This window comes from Eurosta solidaginis, chromosome 3 (assembly GCF_040869045.1).
Source record: "Eurosta solidaginis isolate ZX-2024a chromosome 3, ASM4086904v1, whole genome shotgun sequence".
NCBI lineage: Eukaryota > Metazoa > Arthropoda > Insecta > Diptera > Tephritidae > Eurosta > Eurosta solidaginis.
This window is the reverse complement of record NC_090321.1, coordinates 282355065-282379498: the sequence shown is the minus strand read 5'-3', so window position 1 is coordinate 282379498 and position 24434 is coordinate 282355065.

Sequence of the window (24434 nt, the reverse complement as noted above, 5' to 3'; positions counted from 1 at the left end):
ATGCAAAATTTTTCTTGAATGTTTTTGATCTGCGTACAGCGCTTAATAATACCGAAATGTAAGCTTTCGATTTCAAAGTATTTTCGAAAGTATGTATGTATTCTGTTTTTTAAATACTTGCAGTGCCGCGGAGAGGGATGATTTTAAGTTAGATAAACGTTTTTGACACAATTTTATAAGCGCTATCTGTCAAAAATGCTTCAACTAACTTAAAATCACATTTTATTTCGACTTCCGAACGACTTCAGTGGTCGCCATTTCCTTCAAATCACAGTCCATACTACTCTAAAAAAAACGGAGAAAAAGTAAAGCGTGATTGGCTCGTTTCGAGTGCAACAAAAGATGCGCTTTTTTGTTTTCCATGCCGGCTTTTCTGCAAAATGTCCGAAAATACCCGATCAGTTTTGACAAAATCTTCAGGTTATTCTAAAGAAAAAGGTTGAAAGAGGTCACACGACAAAATTCATGAATATGAAAATAGTCAAAATCATAAAACTTGCTATATAGAGTGGCGCCAATATAAAATGAGAATTCGAAATGCAAGTTCAGTGGATTTTCTCCTAGCGGAAACCCTTAAAATTGAAGCAGCTCGCTGGAGTATTTTGGAACTGATCAGCAATTTTGACCCCCTATTGCACGAATATTTGGAGAAGGTGAGAGAATCTCAAACGAAAAAGAATCGTCTCCAAGCACATTATTTGTCGCATGGAATACAAAATGAGTTCATAGAAATCTGTGTAATTTCAGTAATTAGAAAGATAGAAGGCGAGAGAAAGTCCTTCAAGTGTTACATAGTAATAGTGGATGCGACCCCTGATTCGGAGCATATTGAGCAGACTGTTTTTATATTGCGTTATGTTTTATGAGACAGGGACTCCGGAAAATGGAAAATCCAAGAACGCTTCTTAAAGTTTGTCGATTGTAATGCAAAAACAGGAGAAACTATTGCTGAGCTGATTCGCAGCACTCTAAAAAAACACAATATTCCCCTGGATGACTGCAGTAATGGTAGTAATATGAGCGGTCATTACAAAGGAGCGCAGAGTCATATCCTGAGAGATAACTCCCTGGCAATATTTGCACATTGTGCTTGTCACAGTTTATATTTATGTGGACTGCAAGCTGCTGAATGTTGTGCAGAAGTTATCACATTTTTTGGTATTACGCAGAAAATGTATAATATCTTTAGCGCAAGCCCTCAGAGATGGGAAAAAACTAATTGCTCCTTGCACAGCATGTCACAAACACGATGGTCTGCTCGTGTGGATAGTGTGAAACCTTTCCCAACTCACATTCCGCAAGAAAGCTATTGATGAAATCAAGCTTTTAAATCTGAGTTCAGAAACAGTAACGGATTTGGAAGGTATTGAAGCATATATGGGGAAATTTGAGTCTATCCTCTTAGCCTCCATTTGGCTCAAAGTGTTGACGGTAATCAACCATCGAAATCTGGTACTGCAAGCTAGAAATGTCACACTGGACAGAAAATATACGTAGCCTGATTGATGAGTTGAAGAAGTTCAGGGATCAATGGTCGATCATACTTCAAGAATGTAAGATTCTGGCAGGGAGTATAGGTGTTGTGAATACCTTCGCAGAGAAAAGAAGGAAGATAAGAAAGCGACAGTTCGATGAATTACCTGGCGAATCACCTGAGTGTGATTCCAAAACTCAATTCAAACAGCAAGTTTTTTGCGTTCTTTTGGACTGCTTGATTGGGAACATGACAAGACGTTCCGAAGCTGTAAATGACATTGCGATTAAATTTAATAATTTGTGGAAGTATCAGGATCTGACGGAAGAAGATCTCAATGAATTTCTTTTTTCACCCAGATCATTTTATATATAGAAGTCTATATCTATCTCGATTAGTTTATGCCGTTACGGATTACCGTTATGCGAACAAAGTTAATATACTCTGTGAGCTCTGCTCAGCTGAGTATAATAAACATAGTACCCACACTAACAGTAAAATTAGGTGGGATTTTTATTTCATATCACACTTTGCGCAGTTTCTTGAATGTACATACATATAGAGATACCCACATACATTTGTATATGTTATATAGCTCGGTATTCGAATAGGAAGGAAAGAATTCGAATAAAAAGTTACGTTCCATTGAGACTTGAGCGAGATACGGATAGAAATTTAACATGAAAATGCAACAACAACGTTGTGATCCTGATATTTATCTGGTTCAATTTCTGATCCGTATAGCAGTTCTGTTCGTTTCGTTTTCTGTAGTAGATTTTTTGACAGCTAACCACTTTTGAGTTGGTAGCACTCATGGCTCAACTATATGGTTGGTTCATCTCTACAGCAACAACATACATTTGTTCACATTGCCAAAATCAGAGTGTTGCTGTTAGACGAATGGAATGGAATGAAAACATAAAACTTAGCAGCATTTGTATGTAGTAAGAAAATGTTGTAAATTCGTTGGTTTCATTTTAAGTTTGCCATCTCCTTCTGACAATCCCTACTACAGTGATATGAAAAAAATAAAATCAGCTGGTGAGATGAGCCAACCATATAGTTGAGCCATTGTAGCACTGAACTAAATATGTGTACATTTGTGTATACATAAAAGAATTCGCCATATTTAAAAGCAAAAACACTGAAAGAGTAAACAACTTGAAGATGATGTAAGGAAAATAAATAGTTTGCTTACGTGCGAAACTATTTAAATGTTAATAATTCTATCAGTATCTTAAAATTTTGTGTACGTTTCTTCTTATTTTCAACAAAACAGATGTTTTATATTAGTGCTGCCAGTTCTCATAAAGTTGATCCAGATCGTTCCAATGAGATTTGAGCCAGAGCCAGAGCTCGATAAACCAATGGAACGGCCCTAATGTAAACGAATAAACAAATAAAAAGTTCGAATAAATATTATTTGAAACGAATAATTGTATTCGTTTGTTCGAATATAATTCGAAAATAATCCCACCACTAATATGTATGTTGATTGTTAGTGCCATCATATTGCTGACGTTGACATTTTTTCTTGCACTGCAAATGCTCAGTGGGAGTAATCCTTTTGCTTTTGAATCTATTATTGTATATGGATGGGGATGTGCGAAGCCTTTGGGCTTTTGTATGCAACCGAAAGCATTGATGCATTACCGGCAACAAACACTCTCAAACTATGACATAACAGCATAGAAACTCGGATGCAACCCTTTTGATTCTTATACTTACTTTGCTCGTAATTTAGGAAGCTATCGTGCGAACGAGGTAGAAGCTTGAACAAAGTCACTGCGTTTTATGCTGATGCAGCAACAAAGACGTAACATTGCAGGCAGAATAAATTTACATACATCCATTTATTTATAAATTTCTCAAATCATTCAACTTTTTTGTTACATTGCATAGTAATGGAGTGACAGAATAATGATGAGGTTGATAGGGAGATAACTTGAGAAGAAGAGGATCTTTAATTTATTTCGTAAATTGTACATTGTTGAAGCAAATTTAAATACGAGTGAGATTTGTCTTGAAAATTAGGAAAGATAGAACTTAAATTCTTTAAAAACTAAAATAGAAATTCGCGAACTTGTATACTTTAAAAACGCGACACATAAAATTTTTGATGTGCTGACAGATGAGTAGAAAATGGTATTGCTAATCTAAGCCAAATTTGGAAAAAACACTAAAAAAAAGGTAATAACTTTTGTGTTTGCTGGATGTATTTTCATACGTACCAAAAACTTTCTTCACGTTTCTCAACCATTTGACACGGTAACTCTGTTCTTGCGAATATTTAACTTTCTGTTTTAAGCAAAGTTGTTTCCAATACATACATTTTTTATTCAATAAAATTTTCAAGATTTCCATCAAGTTTTGGTAAAAGTCTAGAGAGGCATTCGACTCAAAATGACTCGGTTTGACCTTAGTGTCAATAATCCAAGGGCGGAAAACAAAAAGTTTGCATCTTTCAAAGATACTCACGAAAAACCTAAAAATGGACCCGGAACCATAGTATTTTTTGCGTAGAATAACTTCATTCGATACCTTTGTCAAATAAAGCAAAGTTGAATTTTTTTATTAGAAGACGTAGCACCGCCCACTTTTCCAAAATTTGATGATTCGAGATAATAATATATAATGTTTGAGAATGAAACTTCAAGTGTTTGAGCCAAGCATACTTGGATTTTTCACAGGATGAAATTTATATTACCTGGGGGCTTCGCTCAGCCCACTTTTCTAAATTTTTTTCTTAATCTAAATCATTCGTGGCCGCCGTGGTGTGATAGTAGCGTGCTTCGCCTACCACACCGAATATCGTGGCTTCAAGCCCCGGAAAGAAACATCAAATACTGAGAAACACCACGAAAATCGGAAGAAAAGCTCGGACTAAATCCTTTTTGGGTAGATATCACGCCTTGCATTTATATATTTATTTTTAAACCATTCTCAAATCCCCATGAACACACACCCATAATTTCATCAAAATCGATCCAGTCGTTTATGAAGAGCACACACTCATACAATACGTCAAGCGCCTCCCTCAATGGCTAAGGGGGATTAGAATATACCGGCGGTAAGTATGAAAGTCGCAAAAGCAGTTTAAAACATCTAAATGATTCAAGGGGCTGCGTAACGTAACCCTTTTGAAAGGGATGCCATCGCAACTTATAGCTTACCAAACCCAATTGTCCATCTCAACTAGCTGTGGCGAATCCTGTTTCTTTATCAGCAGCCATAACTCCAAGGGACGCAATGGCCTAGAAAGTTCAATGTGGTCATATTAAATCGATCGTGCTTGTTATCGGAACACACCGGGTCTATATCCGGAACAGGCCCAACAATTTCGAATACACTCCTTAAAACCATCAGGGAGTGTCGTCATAGCTACAACAACAACATATAACTTTGGTTATTTTTAAAACTTTCTTTCCACACCATCCTTTTGCCATTACGAACGAAACTAACAAAAAAAACAAGTAAAGGTGTTTAAGTTCGGGTGTAACCGAATATTATATACTCAGCGTGAGCTTAAATTGTATATTTCATTTCAGATAAATTACTTTTCTACATAACACGTGGCACCGCCCATTTAAAAAAAATGTCTCCCCATATCCTCTTACAATAAAACTTGATAAGTGAAATATCATTGATTCAAAACTATTTTTTGCTAAGTTATAGCTTATTATTCGAGTCTACGACTCTTTTACATTTGTTTTGTATCTAAGTTGCCGTGGTCTTTAACCGATGCCGTCCATTTTTACTAGAAATATTTTCTGCTATAAGGAAAATATGTGCACCCAATTTTGTTACGATATGTAAATTTTTCTTCGACTTATGGCTCCCGAAACATAGAAAATTGCTTAGTCATAAAAGGGGAGGTGCCACACCCATTTTCAAAAATTTTAGTATTTTCCAATTTAATTTTACATTTCAATTTAGAAAGTAAAATTCTATTGATGCAAAGCTCTTTTTCGCTAAGATATAATTTATTTTATTCGTCCCCGACTGTTTTAAAAATCTTTTATACAAAAGGCGTGGTCCTTAACTGATTTCGTTAATTTTTCTTCAAAGCATTCCTTATAGTAAAGGCAACCCCTCTGCCGAATTTTGTTACGATAGTTTAACGATTTTTGATTTATGATTAATAATATTTTTAAAATTTATTTTATCACAAGTGGGCGGTGCCACGCCCATTTTAAACAAAACTTTCAAATTTGTATCAAGATACTTGTATCATTTGTATCTCAATATCAGTCCACAAATCAAATTTCAACATTCTAGGTGTAGTATTTACTAAATAATCAGATTTGGTTTGTTTTCTAAAATGTTATATATATAAAAAGTGGGCGTGGTTATCATCCGATTTCGCTCATTTTCAATACCAATCTATTCTGGGTCAATATAAGCTCGTGTAACAAATTTGGTGAAGATATCTCAATATTTACTCAAGTTATCGTGTTAACGGACGGACGGACGGACGGGCGGATATGGCTCAATCAAATTTTTTTTTTCGATACTGATGATTTTGATATATGGAAGTCTATATCTATCTCGATTCCTTTATACCTGTACAACCAACCGTTATCCAATCAAAGTTAATATACTCTGTGTGCAAAGCACGCTGAGTATAATAATCGAAATTTGTTAAACCATTTTTAAACTTTAGCGAGACTATCACACAATTCATTTATACATACATATATATGTAATGTATCGCACAGCAGCTCATTTAGATTGCGGCTTAAATAATAAACAAAAAAAAACAAGTAAGGAAAGTTAAGTTCGGGTGTAACCGAACATTACATACTCAGTTGAGAGCTATGGTGACAACATAAGGGAAAATAACCGTTTAGGAAAATGAACCGAGGGTAACCCTGGAATGTGTTTGTATGACATGGATATCAAATGTAAGGTATTAAAGAGTATTTTATGAGGGAGTGGGCCATAGTTCTATAGGTGAACACCATTTCCAGATATCGCCATAAAGGTGGACGTGGGGTGACCCTAGAATATGTTTGTACGATATGGGTATCAAGTTAAAGGTATTAATGAGGGTTTTAAAAGGGAGTGGTGGTAGTTGCGTATGTGAAGGCGTTTTCCAGATATCGACCAAAATGTGGACCAGGGTGACCCAGAACATCATCTGTCGGATACCACTAATTTATTTATATATTTTGATACCACGAACAGTATTCCTGCCAAGATTTCAAGGGTTTTTTATTTCGTCCTGCAGAACTTTTTCATTTTCTTCTACTTAATATGGTAGGTGTCACACCCATTTTACAAAGTTTTTTTCTAAAGTTATATTTTGAGTCAATAAACTAATCCAAATACCATGTTTCATGCCTTTTTTCGTATTTGGTATAGAATTATGGCATTTTTTTCATTTTTCGTAATTTTCGATATCGAAAAAGTGGGCTTGGTCATAGTCGGATTTCGACCATTTTTTATACCAATACAAAGTGAATTCAGATAAGTACGTGAACGGAGTTTAGTAAAGATATATCGATTTTTGCTCAAGTTATCGTGTTAATGGCCGAGCGGAAGGACAGATGGTCGACTGTGTATAAAAACTGGGCGTGGCTTTATCCGATTTCAGCCTTTTTCACAGAAATAAGTTATCGTCCTAGAATCAAAGCCCCTACCAAATTTCATAAGGATTGGTAAATTTTTGTTCGACTTATGGCATTAAAAGTATCCTAGACAAATTAAATGAAAAAGGGCGGAGCCACACCGATTTTGAAATTTTCTTTTATTTTTGTATTTTGCTGCACCATATCATTACTGGAGTTGAATGTTGACATAATTAACTTATATACTGTAAAGCTATTAAATTTTTTGTTAAAATTTGACTTTTAAAATTTTTTTAAAGTGGGCGTATTAGTCATACGATTTTGCTAGTTTTTATTTAGCACACATATAGTAATAAGAGTAACGTTTTTGCCGAATTTCATCATGATATCTTCAACGACTGCCAAATTACGGCTTGCAAAACTTTTAAATTACCTTCATTTGTACAACCTTTATACCTGTACAACCAACCGTTATCCAATCAAAGTTGATATACTCTGTGAGCTCTGCTCAACTGCGTATAAAAAAATAATTAAGTAAAGGTGCAGTAGGTGAATTAAGTAAATAAATATATTATATATTAAATTAACCCATATTATATAATGTTGTGAAAAAGTAATCGATACCGAGAAAATGTTACCACTAATGAGTTCATTGTAGAGTATCAGGCTTAATACATATGTGGATATGTGTGTATGTGTGTGTATTTGTAGTTCAAATGTTTCATCTAAAATAATGGCAATTAAGCTGACATATCTGTAACGTGCAACTGACAGTTAGTAGGAACTTATAAATATAAATAATTGTAAAGCTCTGTACATTGCGCAAATCATAATTCTGACAAGAAAAGTAAAAATAGTGAAAAAAATTAATTGCTGTTGCCAGGAAGCGCCCAAAGTAAAGTACATTATAAATAAACATTTACTGAGAAAACATAATTTCAGTGCCCTTCACGTTATGCTCTCTGACAAGAGTTGGCAAACGTTTACACGAAACCCCCTCTTTAACCACAACATTTTAACTCACATTCTTTTATGCGCTTTGTCGACGCTCATTCTTACTTTCAAATATATCCTAACTTTGTTTGAGCTTTGTAATTTATCCTTTCGTTTGGCGCTGCAACTTTGAGCGCTTCGTTGATGATTTGTAATTTTGTTGTAGCTAAAGCACTCTTATCTCTACCATTTAGAAGGTGTGTATGAATGTGTGTGTTACACATGCATGTATGTGTCATTGTAAGCCTTTAGCGTAATCTTCTTATAATTTGCGCTAGTCGGTAATGGGGGCTTGACAGCCACTTGACAGTTGGCTTTACTAGCAAAGCTGACGTTGGCATTTACTGGCATCGTGCTCCTGCTTCTACTGCTATTCCTCTTACTTTTATCGCAATCACACTATTTTTGTCTTACTGCTGTTGATACTTATGAAGCGCCTGCCATTTCTATGTGCTATCGGTGGCATTGGTGGAATCAGTGCATTCATGCAGTTGGCATGCTTACAGAGACGGTTCACTGTACAAGTTTATCGTTGTGTTAAAGCCGCACAACCGAAAATTAAGCTTTTTGTGGCGAAGACTAATGACGCTGAGCTAATTAAAAGTTTGGCAATAAGCAAAAGCGGGTGAGTAGCTACATTCATAGACCGTGATTTATCAAATGTTTACAAATATGAATTTCTGGAAAGTTATTTTCTTATCTCGTTTTGACTTCATTTATGCCTTAATTTGGCAGCAATTTCTCTACAAGAATAGTTACGAACAAAAAGTAACAAATTACAATTTGATGTGCTTTCAACTTTTATAAAGTGTAGTTTATTTATTCTGATGTAGTGATTTACTTGGCAACTTTACAAAATTATTGAACATTTTGTATAACACAAAAATGTTATACTTCAGTAACGCCTGATTTACAACAAATTATCTGCCCAGATTTTGGATTTGATAAATGAATTCAATATATGTTTTTAGTATTGTCTTGCTACTACGTGCTTGACGAACGTAAAGCGAGGCTGTGTCAAACTTAAATATAAAAATGAATTAAAGCAGATAAAACCGCGCCGAAGTCAGTCTCTTTCTTTTTGGAGATATAGGACAGTGGAGGTTGGATTTTTTGAGCTGTGGACAGAGGACTGGATCTTAGCATTATTTCTCATAATTTATTGCTTCCTTCATATTATGTCCCTTCATGTTTGTCCACAAATTTCACTACGAAACAACCGTTACCGACAAGTTATTTTGTTTTTATCGGCTTCTTATTGATAACGAATTATTATCGGCAAGTTTTCGATTTGTTATAGTATTTCCGTTGGTTTCTGATCGGTTTGTTATCGATGGTTCTCACATGTGTCATCGATTTTGTATTGAAGTTTTATCAGTATCTGTGTCATAACAAACCGATGAGTTGTCGTTAATAAATCGGTACAAAATTGGTAACACGCCGATAAGAAACCGACAACTTCGTAGTTACAAATCGATATATTTTTGATAACAAAATCGATAACAAATCGTAGCACGCCTATAACAAATTGGTTTTCTCCGATAAAAAATCTTTGAGTTTCCAAAAAAAAATTGGTATAATTTTGATAACATGTGGACAAGTTTTCCGTAAGTAATCGATAACTTTCTGAGAACAAATTGATAACTTTTCGATAAAATACGGATAGGAAATTGGTAACATTCCGATGACAAATCGATAACACACGATAAATTTTCGGTGATAAATCGATACCTCGATTTATCAATTTTTACATAATTTTGCTCTATTGATTTTTCTTTACTTCGTTTTATTTTACTTTGTGTTGTTCTTATTTTACTTAAATCAATTTTTTTTTAATTTTAATAACATACCACGTGATTTATTTTTGTAAACACTCTTTGGCTTTTTATCGCCAACAAGACAGCAATGTATACATCACTTCTTGCACTGGCATGCAAACAAATTTGGTGTATGTTCCGAGATTTTAATTTATATTTAGGTGACGTACTGTATGATTTTGTTCGTACATACTCTACCACATACATTGTTCCCACATTAACCCCTCCATATATCACACCAATACTACATACTACGCATGCATTTACATCCTACATATATCCCCCATAAAGCATACAACTTACAAGGGCTACGTTGACCCCTACGCTTACATTGAGGATTTCACCTGAATGTGAAATTGGTTTCTCAAAATTTAAGTAACTTTCCGAAACCATTTTAAATGTCTCTCAAATATTGAAAAAAGTTTCGCTAGGTGTCGCGCGGATCTAGATATTTAGATAACTCATACGGCTCGAATGGAATCTTGGGATAAATTTTTAGGAGACTTCCCACTAACTACAAGCTGAATACTTCCTTTCAAGTTGAGCAGCCGTTGACAATGCGTTGAATAAGGGAAGGAAACATTCCTTAAAGTGGCGCCTGGGCGAAATATTTAGATATTAAGCAAGCCACAGTCATACTGCGGAGGCGGCCTAGTTCAGTAAGTGCACTCTACCTTTGATTCTGATAATCATTTTACAATAGTTAATAGCCGGTGTTTAAAAAATAATATACCTAAGAGATGTCTTAAAAACTTGTATGTATGTATGTATATTGTTTTTAAATATTACATTCGATAAAGCTTTCTATATAATCTGTTTATTTATGCTTCCGTGCATATGGTTTAGTATGCAGTATTAGACCGTAAACAAATTGTTTCACTTTTTCTTCGGCACCACGGTCAAACGTTTTGCATAAGTGCCAAAAAAACTTCGAAAAGGATGAGGTCCAAGTATTTAAGGTTGTTCGCGTAGAATTACATTAGACTTACAATATTCTATAAAAAATATGACAAAAGTAAGACTACAGATTATTTCTAGAGCATACTGTCATCGCGGGCTGCAGCTACTGAATGTTGTCCCGCGAAAAAAAAATTGAAAATAAAATATTTTCAAACCCCATAATATCTATCCCTAATTTGCCTATGAAAGTACTTGTGGCTTATGAGCTGCGAATAACCGCATTTAGCGTGAATTATGTGGTACGTAAACAGGCATGCCTAAATATACAATATTAAAGTTTGAAAATTTTCTAAATGTTGCACGAGACTGAGGCGGCATGATCGGCAATTTCTGTGCTAGAAACGGATTAACTAAATACTCAGAAATGCACGCATGCGGCATGCTTACTTGTAAAATACCAGATTTGATAATCATACTTATGTACATATATAATTTGTATGTTATATGGCATGGAGGTAACTCAAGCTGAATGTTACTTTCATGTATGTAAAACATCGCCCACAGTGCTAAAATAGCACGCATATTGGGAATTGCCGTGAGCTATGCTATTTTTGCTTTGCGTTGCGCCTCAAATGCTCATTGCAAACAAGCAGCACGTCGACATTGCTTAGTGCATGGTGTAATCCACGAAACCATAGACTTGTTAGTACACAAACACATTATTCTTAAAATTATCCAAGTCAGCTTTTAGTAATAATACATTAGCTTCACCCCTTTACAGAAGAAAATAAAAAAAGAAGCACCTAAGAACGGCTCAGCTCCTTCAACCTTAATCAATACCACTGATTAGTTACGAAAATCATTAACAACAGAAACAGGCTGTACGCATGAGCAACTTTCAGCAAATTCAAAAAAACTAATTTTAAAATAGCCACTTCTAAGAAAAGTCTTTGCCAATAACATCCTACCTCACTGATGGAAGTACACCCCATTAATTTTGGTTTCAAAATCGTGACTGAACTTTTCTCTATTTTTGGGGCTAACAACGCATCGCGCATATATTTATTTTGCGCTCGTCTCAAGCTAATCCCTGTCCAATTTCTTTACTGCGAGACCAGCTTAGCCGGGCGAATGCTTTTTTGTGGTAAGCAGCAGGTTTTCTTCTTGTCATGGGCCATCAATTTGTTTGCTCTAGTGATCTTGTACCATCAAGATGTTAGTTTAAATGTTTATATTGTAAAGAATTTACTGCAATTCCCCTTATTTGCAATCTTCTGCTAACGTTCGAATCACTAAACTGTTGAATAAATAACTCCATTATTCAATAATGCAAAATGGCTTTTATTAAAGTACTTTCAAAATAACACTACTATTGCTCGCCAGATAGCGTCTTAGTTCAAACTGACTCTCGCGTCTCTACTGTTGCTGTCTTTTATATTCTGTGATTTCCTCGTCGCATCTTCAAGGCATTTCCAGAATTTACTTAGTTACTGCTATAAAATTATAACTATAGATGCACGTGTATAGCTTCTCATATGCGCGTGTATTTGTGAGCGACACTTCCACAATTACAATTGCATACTTTTGGGAGCACCTCAGATAAGATATCTGCATGTGTTTGTGCGTCTCTTCTCCGCTGCGTGTACGTACATATATGTAGACATAATGATTGATCTATTGATTTGCATACAAGTCACTGCTTAGCATCTGTTATTCACAGTTCCAGCCCAAGTCCAAATCCAAATCCAAGCCCAGTCCCAGTCCCAGCCCCAGTCCCAGTCCCAGTCCCAAATTTCAGGCAAATCAAACCATGAACAGAATTTGTTCGAATAGATCGTCCCTTGGCCACTTTCCCGGAAAAGAAGCGTCGTAGATACTAATCTAGGAAAAAGGCCACCTACATATATACCATATATCACACAAATCAAACCGTGAATAAAATTCGGATGGATCGGTCCCTGGTCTACTTCCCTCTAAGAAACTTCACAGGAACACTGTCCGATGACTTTTTTCTGATAAGCTCTGCAGGTAAAAAATACACTCGGAGTGCTTCTTAAACCATTGCTGGGGGAGACCGCTTAGAAAAATGTTGTCTAATTAAAACAAATTTTTTCCCAAAAATGTTAATGTTGCTTTTCCAGGGTCTTGTACCCAGGACCCTTGGTGTGGTTGCCAAGCACGCTACAGGCGGCAGTGTATGCATTATATGTGTTTTTATAAATGTATAATATTAATATTTTATGAACAAAAAAAATTCATGCATGCCGCTGTAAAAAGTGTACATATCCAGTGTTGTCTACGTTTTCAGGATACCTTGTATCTATTTTGATCCTTTGATAGAAGGCTTCGTGGATTTGCCCATATGTACATATATGAGAAATGATGGCGTTGAAAGCAGCCGAATGCGATTCTGTTTGATTTTCGCTTAAAACGACGACATGCTTTTAGGCGCTAAAACTTTTAATTCCCATTTCATGGATATTTTTCATTTTATTGTTGATATTTTCGTATACGTTTTTATTTTGCATGCTTGCTACTGCAATAGTTGTATGCTAAACTTATCTTTATTGCTGTAAGCGGATTAAATCAAAATTTGTTTTGTTGTTAACTACTTTTCGCCTTATTTTTGCTTTTACATTCTAATCCAAACATGTGTACGAGATAATATCCTTGTTGCGTGGAAGGCAGCGGAAAGAATTATGGGAAATAAAAAAAAGAAATTATTTAATACCAGATATGCCGAGTGTACAATTATAATAACAAATTTGTTAAAAAATTGCGGTTGATAAAATAATAATATGTTCTAAGGGAATAAAAACATAACCCCTATCACAGACATCCTCCTTTCTATTCATGAATGATGTATCGGTTTCGAATTTCGCCTTCTATGCTTTACGTATACATATATTCGAACGATAGTTCCTTTTGGCACGCGATCTCAGGACTCCGATTAATCTAAAATATGTTCTAGCTTCATTCTAATCACGTTTGCATGTTGTTAGTACAAACAAGCCTAGCTCAGATTACAACCAACTATTACGAGAAATTGTTTAAGTTGAAAAAGCGATATCAACTTATTTCTAGCGACCTAAGGGCAATAATGATGTTATTTGTGTATCTTTTTTTATTTAAAGGGCCAATTGTTGGTGTGCTAAGTTTTGTTTGGCATTGTTGTGGTGAAGAGTGATATAAAGATGCCTGTTATTCGGACGATGCAAGGTAAGAAGGTCATTATACCGGGTCTCAAAAAAGGTTACAAAGGTTCGCCCTAAATATGAAGCTTATATTGAGAGGGTTTGGAATTCTTGTTTTTTCTATTTATTTTGATCCTTCCAAATACAGACGAAATTGTTTTTTTAGTGTCATCTGGTTATTTTACATCCGATTTTAGGAATTTATATGTCGTTATTTTGGTTTTGAAAATCTGCATAATTGCTTTTTATGTCGTTTTGAGGTATGAAGACGTTTTCATATGATTCGGTCAGCTAATCGGGTTTTACCCCCCATAATAATGTATACTTTTGGTTTTACCAGACGAACGTACTTCCAAATTCAGACCATTGTTATTTTGAACCACATTCCTAAGGTAATACATAAAGAAGTTATAGCCCTTTTAGTGCTATTTATAGCTAGTAATCAACCTAACCAGAGCTGCTCAACGCCCTATATATTTGAAGCACATACATATGTTTTTCTTTTACCCTGAATCATAATCACAGATAGAAATTTACACTTCAAATATAAAAAAAATTTCAAAGAACTCCCGTTTGTCCTCAAATATAAATACAATACATATGACGTACGAGCACTTGAATAAACAAAAAATTTTTACACAAAAATACGAAGGATCAAACAAAATTTAAAAAATGTATCCGAAACCCTCTCAATATAAGCTTCAAATTTAGGAGCGGACTTTCAAAATTTTTTTTTTGTTTGGGGACCAACCCGGTATAAAGACCATCCTGCATGGTAATGTACATATTATAATGCTGAAACGCTAGCCTTGCCGTTCCTCAGATTATAGCTCATAGGATTGGCAGAGCCAACAATTCCTTATTTTTGTTGTAGCGACCGCGTCTACTCTTCCAAATGGACCTGTCCAATGATTAGGACGAGAGTCGCACACAGAATTGTAGACAATCGAATAAAAACGCGTGTACTAATATTTCGTTTGTATGTATGCTTTGACCGCGTCTACTCTTCCAAATGGACCTGTCCAATAATTAGGACGAGAGTCGCACACAGAATTGTAGACAATCGAATAAAAACACGTGTACTAATATTTCGTTTGTATGTATGCTTTATTGATGCTAGTTGACCAGAGCAATATTGGACGAACTAACAGGTAAGGCAGTCAAACGAGAATGGCTGTCAAGTACATTGCTTACACAGTATTTATAGGCGATCATGACGATGCTGATCGTCAGTGATGCATTTTTAAGGCATTACTGTGCGCAGCACAGAGTGGTATTTTCACAAAACATTACAACGAGTCTACATGTAAAACATTGAACATAGCATTTATCGTATACTACAAGTAAAAATGAAACAAATATCATTGATGACATTAATCATGGTTGTTACAGTCTCCCCCTAGGATACAGAAATCGACCCGATGATGTATCCTATTTATTGGTCTTTCGAGGACGTCCTCGGCGTCTTATCATATTTACCGGAGCTTCGGGAACGTTGACAGAACTACGATATGGTGTCAGTGATGATGCATGGTATGTACCCAGTGGATACTGGAGATTGTCCTCATGAGCAATTACGTAGGAGGTAGAACCTTGTTTGTCAATAATTACGTAAGGCCCATCTCGTCGTGGAATAAATTTTGATGTTATACCCTTTGCAGCATTACTCAAAATATGAGTGGTCACAAGCACCTTAGCTCCAATTTCTAAACCTTCTTGGTCCCGTCTTTGGTTATTCGTGACGGCTTTGTTAGCGTCTTGTTGCTTTCGTTCGCATTCTTGCGTGGCTCTGAACATCTCAGCGAGTGTACTTAGGTACGGCGTGATTTCAGCAATGAAGTTTTCCGAATGGACGATAGCTCTTAAGTCATGGTTGACGTCGTCCATTGTACGCAATTCACGCGCAAACGTAAGATAAGCGGCGGTATGACCAGTACTTTGGCAGCGTGTTGTGTTCATTGCGAACCGTATGGCGGGCAGCCTCTCCGCCCAATCGCGATGATTTGTTCCTACCAAAATGGACAGCTGCGTCTTGAGGTCTCGATTCTTCCGCTCTACCGGAATCGCTTGTGGATGGTAGAATGGCGTAAATACTTGGCGTATGCCCAGGCAGAAGGCAACTTTCTGCATCACACCGGATACGAATTGCCACCGTTGTCGCTGATTATTCGTCTAGGGACTCCATAGCGTAGGAATACCTCGTCTATAAGCGTTTTTGCGCAGCTCTCGGCAGAAGCTTCTTTTAGTGGAAAGAGCTCCACCCAACGGCTAGCGACATCTTCCACAATATAAATCCACTGCATTCCGTTCACATCTGGTGGTAATGGTCAAAACAGATCAATGGCTACGGCTTCAAAACGTTGTTTACTGGAGTTTGTTTGGTATAGGCCCATTGGCTTCAGGTTCGTTATCTTATAGCGCTGGCATTCAACGCATTTTTTGACATGATTCTCAATATCCTTCCGCATACCTGGCCAATAATAACGCGATGATACCTTTGAAATAGTCCGGTCGATTCCATAATGTCCAGCAGTGTCTTTGTTGTGATACGTATTTAAAATATCTGGAACTTCGGACTTCGGAACGACCAGCTGTGCATCCTCGTTCTCTTCGTCGCTGTAACAATAGAGAACGCCATCGTTCATCGTATATCCTCTCTTGGCCCAATGTACCGCATCATCGGTCTCACCCTCGAAACAATCAATAATACCTTTTAGTGTGGGATCACTGAGTTGGCTGTCGCGGATTTCCTTCGCTCCACGGCGTGGAAGATCAATAGCAAATGAGCATATATGACACGGTTCTTTGGTTTCGTGTCTATCTTCACAAGGTGGCCTTGACAACATGTCTGCCACAACATTTATTTTTCCAGGCTTATAGTCAATATTTAAATTATATGGTTGGAGGAGTAATGCCCATCGGGCTAGGCGTCCGGTTGGTGACTTTAGCGTCATTAACCATTTAAGCGGCCGATGGTCCGTGATGAGTTTTACCTCGGATCCTTCAATGTAGCCACAATACTTTTGGACAGCCCACACTATGGCAAGAGCTTCCCTCTCAATGGTAGAGTAATTTTGTTCTGCTTTTGTTAAGAGTCTACTCGCGTATTCTACGGGGTGTTCATCCGGACCCTCCCCCTGGATCAAAACTGCTCCTAATGCGTAACCGCTAGCGTCGGTTTTTATGATGTATGGCATGTTTTCGTCGATTTGTTTTAGGATAGGCGATGTTATCAACAGCTGCTTTAGCTTGTCAAACGCCGCTTGTTGTTCATCTGTCCATACCCAAGATGCATTCTTTTTAATCAGCTGTGAAAGTGGTTTTGCAACATCCGCGAATTGGGGTACGAAACGCCTGTACCACGAACACGCTTGGAGGAACGATAGTAGCCCTTTTACATTTTTAGGAGGATTACGCAGAGATATTGCGGCGACCTTTTCTGGATCTACTCGTATGCCATCTGACGTTAAGATGTGCCCTAGGTACTTAACTTCGCGGCAGGCAAATCGGCACTTCCTTTTATTGACCTTAAGACCAAATTGCTTAATTCGATTGAAAAGCATATTGAGCTCTCGAAGATGCTCTTCGAAACTGACCGAGCATAGAATTATATCGTCCAAGTATGCAAATAAAGTTACGTTGTTTAGAGACGTTTTGAGTCGATCAATCAACCGCTGAAACGTTGCTGGCGCATTTCGTAGACCAAAAGGCATGCGTGTGAACTTATACATACCAAACGGCGTAACGAACGCGGTCTTGTCCTGGTCTTCTTTCTTCACACCGATTTGCCAATAGCCAGCCTGTAGATCCAACGTTGACATAAAATTGGTAGCTTTTGCTTCATGCAGCAAGTCGTCAACCCGTGGAAGAGGATACCGATCCGGCTTGGTAATGGCGTTTAACTCTCGGTAATCGATGCAAATACGTATGTCGCCTGATTTCTTGGGCACGATAACCACAGGTGCTGCCCATGGTGATTCGCACTCTATGATAACACCAACCCTCAGCATTTCGGTTATTTCTTTCTTTAATAGAGCCTTTCGGTGCGGTGCCAATCGATATGGTGGCAAAGCGATTGGCAGATGTTCGCCTGTATCGATGCTGTGCACGGCAAATGGTGTTGCGCATGTTGATTCTTCGAATACTTCATTATGCTGAGATAGTACCTTTTCCAGCTCAACGCTCTGTTGCATAGTTAGGTCGCAAACATCTATCTTACTTTTAACACTCAATTCAAGGGAGTTCAACGAGAAGAAGTTCTCTTCGCAAAACTTTTCATAGCCGCTAATCTTTACCTTTATTGGAGGTGCAAATAGACGAGATGTATTCTCGGGCGTAGATTCGCCAACTGGGAGTGAATTCTGAAATATTCGCTGTACTAAACGTGGAGAGTAGTCGTTGGAATTTGAACGTTTCTCTTTTACTGATGGTCCATAGTTTACTTCGGGACATATTTCTGGAGAATCGGCATCGTCGATGTTAGTATCACGCCTTATGACGTAGCTTACGAAATTTGAATATTCGTTTAGAGCCTTAGTTCGAGGCGATTGCCGATTGCTCGTTACCACATGCGCACCAGCTATGTCTATAGCAAACGGTAGACTACTCCCACTTGGAGCGGCGAAATCATATTTTGTTCTGGGTTCATCTTCGAAATACCAGTATCGTTGTGCCATATTCAGCACAATGTGTGCTTGTTCCAAAAAGTCCGATCCGATTAAGGTACGATTCTTTGTAGCATTTGGAAGCGATATCGTTCGAATTTTCTGAACCCTATTGCCGATAGTAATGTCGCAAATGGTTGATAACACTTTTTGCGTGGTCGTGCTTCCATCTGCCAATATGACGTCAGCCAAGACATCTTGGAAAACACACCCCTTGCTCGATAATACTTTCTTTAAATTAGCGCTGGCAACAGAAGTTTTCGCTCCAGTGTCGAAGAGAGCTTCACCTGTCATCCCAAACATCTCTATGTGAACTAGCGGACTGGATCTTCCAACAATGGTAGTGTTCACCGCATTAAACGCTAGATATTGAGGACTGTCTTTACTGTGCCCGCTACATTTTGTGCAATTCGCGCGGTACACTCCCGGTGCTCCACAGCCGTAGCATGCAAACGCAGGTGTACGTTTGATTTGCGGCGCTGTTCCGCTTGAACTTGCCACTGTTGATTGTTGCTGAGCCTGCTGCTCCTTTTTCTTTTTTAGACACACGTCCACTGTATGCCCTCGTAATCGGCAGAAGGAGCACCTCTTGGGCCCATCCGCGCGTTCCGCCTTCTCACCTGGTGCCGTCGGAAGTTGATTGGATTCGGCCAGAAACAATTCCGCTTCACGGCAACGCGATATAAGTTGGTCAAATGTCGAGAATGCATCACGATGCACACGATCTCTAATTTTCATGGATAAGAGGCCGTAGATCATATTCAACTGCACCACTTCGCTGATGCTATCTTTGAGTTGAGAGAACAACAGCCGCTTTTTGCAGATAAAACTGTCGGTAGCTTCGCGTACTTGCTGCTTATGCTCAAAAATATTTAAGTAAATCTTCCAGTCGGGTGTTGGAGGAGAAAATGTTGCTCGTATCAATTGCATGGCGTCGTCGAATGTTGAAACGGATTCTTTTATTCCCATCCACCAAGTTGCTGCATAGTCTTCGAGCAATAGCGGCATCCCACGTAATGCATCGGCGTCAGAAATTTTTTCTATATCTTTGTATACTGTTACCGCAGCAACAAATTCCTCTACCGTTGCTCGATCCCGTTGCCCTTTAAAGCGTGATGTACACTTTGTAAAAGAACCGCTTTTACCGCCGCTTGAAATCGCCTCCAGTATTTGGGAATATTGTTCGGGTGAAAATGTCGCCATTTTGTGCACGCTAGTCGGTTCGTTGTCGAGATTCGAGGCCACTAAGTTGGGCGCCAATGAAACGCTAGCCTTGCCGTTCCTCAGATTATAGCTCATAGGATTGGCAGAGCCAACAATTCCTTATTTTTGTTGTAGCGACCGCGTCTACTCTTCCAAATGGACCTGTCCAATTATTAGGACGAGAGTCGCACACAGAATTGTAGACAATCGAATAAAAACGCGTGTACTAATATTTCGTTTGTATGTATGCTTTGACCGCGTCTACTCTTCCAAATGGACCTGTCCAATAATTAGGACGAGAGTCGCACACAGAATTGTAGACAATCGAATAAAAACGCGTGTACTAATATTTCGTTTGTATGTATGCTTTGACCGCGTCTACTCTTCCAAATGGACCTGTCCAATAATTAGGACGAGAGTCGCACACAGAATTGTAGACAATCGAATAAAACACGTGTACTAATATTTCGTTTGTATGTATGCTTTATTGATGCTAGTTGACCAAAGCAATATTGGACGAACTAACAGGTAAGGCAGTCAAACGAGAATGGCTGTCAAGTACATTGCTTACACAGTATTTATAGGCGATCATGACGATGCTGATCGTCAGTGATGCATTTTTAAGGCATTACTGTGCGCAGCACAGAGTGGTATTTTCACAAAACATTACAACGAGTCTACATGTAAAACATTGAACATAGCATTTATCGTATACTACAAGTAAAAATGAAACAAATATCATTGATGACATTAATCATGGTTGTTACAATGCCCCTTTTACGGTTTACAACTCCTGTTTGGTATTACGAATTACAACTTATTTCAGTTGAAGTTGAATTGATAGTGCCAATCTAGTAATAAATATAGGTTAAAAAACTAAAAAAAACATGCAAATATGGTGCCGTTTTTTATCTAAATATATAAAATGAGATAAAATAATATAAACAAGATTTTTAAGAATTAATGAGCTTAACACCAATAAATGATAATTGTTATTTAATTATTGTATTTGGTTTTATTGGGAAAAACTGAAAAGAAGGAAACATTTACTGGCATAACGCGATGGTACCATTTCGAAAACTGACACGTCATCATCGTCAGGCAATTTCGTATTGTTTATTTTATTTCAACAGGTTTTACAGGGAATCGAACCGCGGTCAAACTGCTGAAATCACAATCGCTTAACCATTGTGCTATTGTGTTGTATTTGCTTTCTTGGCTTAATTCAGTTTTATCCCATTTTTCCTTTCATTTACCGGTGTTAAGCTCATTAATCCTTAAACATCTTAAGTAAAATTGAACACACCATTAAACATACAAACATATGAATAAAATAAACAAAATGAGATAAAATAAAATAAAGCTATATAAAATCAATTTTTAAAGGATGAGTTTTCGTTTCGATATTCAAATGGTAACGATTTGTCAACGAAAATTTATTGATATGTTATAAAAATGTAATCGATTTTCCATCGGATTGCAATTTTGATATGTTACCGAAAAGGTATCGATTTGTCAACAAAAAGGTGTCGGTTATTTACGTAAATGCTCGAAGTGCAAACTAATGAAATTTCACCGAGTGAAAGCAAGTTTGGCATCGTATACGCTAAACAGCAGGCTTTTTGATCCAATTTGACTTTGATTTTGATCCAACTGACTTCTAGTACGCATATTTCATCAATGGTAAGCAAAGCAACGGGTATACTGGGTTTCGTGAAGCGATGGGCTAAGGCGTTTAATGATCCATATCTGACTAAAACGCTCTGCACATCATTGGTACGACCAATCTTAGAGTATTGTTCGTGTGTTTGGTGCCCAGGGTATCAAAACTCTATAAAGCATATTGAGTCTGTACATAAGCAATTCATTATATTTGCAGTACGTGGCCTTAACTGGGATTCAAGTGTGCATTTGCCACCATATAGAAAAAGGCTTCTCCTTATTAATCTACTTTAGAAAATCGAAGAACTTTACTAGGGGTTATGTTCATTCAAAAGCTCATTATGAGCGAGATTGACTCCTCTGATCTTGTTAGTCGACTAAATATTGCTGTGCCTGGTAGAACGTCCAGGCACTTTGTGCCTTTTAATTTACCACTTTGCCGGCATAATTTTGCCAAAAATAATCCAATGCGTAACTGGTGTTCGCACTACAACAACTTGTATAACTGCATCAGCTTTGAATGTTCGTTTTCAGCGTTGCATAATTCAATACTCTCACGTCTGGCCTGATACTTTGTACTTTCTTTCATATGTATGGTGCGATTTATTACAAACAAAGTTCGTTCTAGAATTGTTAAAAATTGGAAATCGATAACTTTAACAATTTCGAGTTAAAATCAGTCAAAGCCGACAGTGAAGGAGTATTCCCTTAAATTTGTTTTGTACTAAATTTTATTTTATTAGTTTAATATAATTTTATTTTGGGCATACATCATCATGTGAGACCACATACATGCAAGCATTGTATGACCGGGATGCCTAAAGTAGTGTCAAAATTTGAGAAAAAAGTTTATAGAAAGAAAATATCGCAAACCTTATACACTTTTAGGCCCGGTGCCAGTTAAAATTCCTGCCACTTCAGCCACTTAAACTGAGATGAGCAGCAAAATTTCATGTTACCGAACAAAGTGGCAAGGCTCAACTCTAGCCAACTTTAACTGGAGTTTAAACTCGCACTGAAAACCTAGCTTAAGACACAGTATTTCAAATCCGGAACGGATTCTGCCGACAAGTTTTCGTGATGAAAATGCTTAGTTAATATTTTCGGACTTGGACTTATGTTATAAAATAATTCTGTCCTCTTGGAAAATACTAGGTGTTATAGGACCGAGCTTAAATGCTTCATAGATATCTGGAAACTCTGTTGCCCATACTAGCTGGTTACGCTAGAAGCCAGTGTCCAGTTTGTATTCCCATGGTGAGCCTTAAATCTTCAGTCTTTAGAGATATGAGCATTTGTCGGTATAGCGTCTTAGGATTTGCACATGATCATAGAAAATTTTACAGCACAACGCTCCTCTCCACACCTACCAGTATAGATGTATCCGGCCTTGGCTAAATCTGGTTAGAAACATTAACGAAGGTCAAGTAACTATCCACTTACACTTTCAAACTCAGTGGTGACCTTCTGCTTGATTAGACACCGAAATCTGCTGTCGGGGCGGATTCCAGTTTTTTTTATTTTGTTTTCGAACATATAATTTATATCCCATCATCGTAGTCCATATCCGTTTTTAAATTCGTTCAAATGTATCAAAAAAAATTGTAAAATGTAAAGCACTTAATTTTCTGTAACCTAACAATTAGAAGCGAGCGAAAGCCGCATTTTTGTTGATTGTGCACAATTTCACTCATCCTGCGCAGCAAAAAGAGGAAATTTAAAAATTTTCCACAAAAAGAGCAAACAATAAGTAAGGAAGGTTAAGTTCGGGTGTAACCGAACATTACATACTCAGTTGAGAGCTATGGTGACAACATAAGGGAAAATAGCCATGTAGGAAAATGAACCGACATGAATATGACATGTGTATCAAACGAAAGGCATTAAAGAGTGTTTTATGAGGGAGTGGGCCATAGTTCTCTAGGTGCACGCCATTTAGGGATATCGCCATAAAGGTGGATCAGAGTTGACCCTAGAATTTGTTTGTACGATATGGGTATCAAATGAAAGGTGTTAATGAGTATTTTAAAAGGGCGTGTGGCTTAGTTCTATAGGTGGACGCCTCTTCGAGATATCGCCATAAAGGTGGACCAGGGGTGACTCTAGAATGTGTTTGTACGATATGGGTATCAAATTAAACGTATTAATGAGGGTTTTAAAAGGGAGTGGTGGTAGTTGTATATGTGAAGGCGTTTTCCATATATCGACCAAAATGTGGGCCAGGGTGACCCAGAACATCATCTGTTGGATACCGCTAATTTATTTATATATGTAATACCAGGAACAGTATTCCTGCCAAGATTTCAAGGGTTTTTTATTTCGCCCTGCAGAACTTTTTCATTTTCTTCCACTTAATATGGTAGGTGTCACACCCATTTTGCTAAGTTTTTTTCTAAAGTTATATTTTGCGTCAATAAACCAATCTAATTACCACGTTTCATCCCTTTTTTCGTATTTGGTGTAGAATTATGGCATTTTCTTCATTTTTCGTAATTTTCGATATCGAAAAAGTATGCGTGGTCATAGTCGGATTTCTGCCATTTTTTATTCCAATTCAAAGTGAGTTCGGATAAGTGCGTGAACTGAGTTTAGTAAAGATATATCGATTTTTGCTCAAGTTATCGTGTTAACGGCCGAGCGGAAGGACACACGGTCGACTGTGTATAAAAACTGGGCGTGGCTTCAACCGATTTCGCCCTTTTTCACAGAAATACCAAATTTCACAAGGATTGGTAAATTTTTGTTGGACTTATGGCATTAAAAGTATCCTAGACAAATTAAATGAAAATGGGCGGAGCCACGCCTTCCTCCCTTCTTTTATTTTTGTATTTTGTTTCACCATATCATTATTGGAGTTGAATGTTGACATAATTTACTTATAACTGTAACGATATTAAATTTTTTGTTAAAATTTTACTTTAAAAAATTTCTTTCTTTTAAGTGGGCGTGGCCGTTCT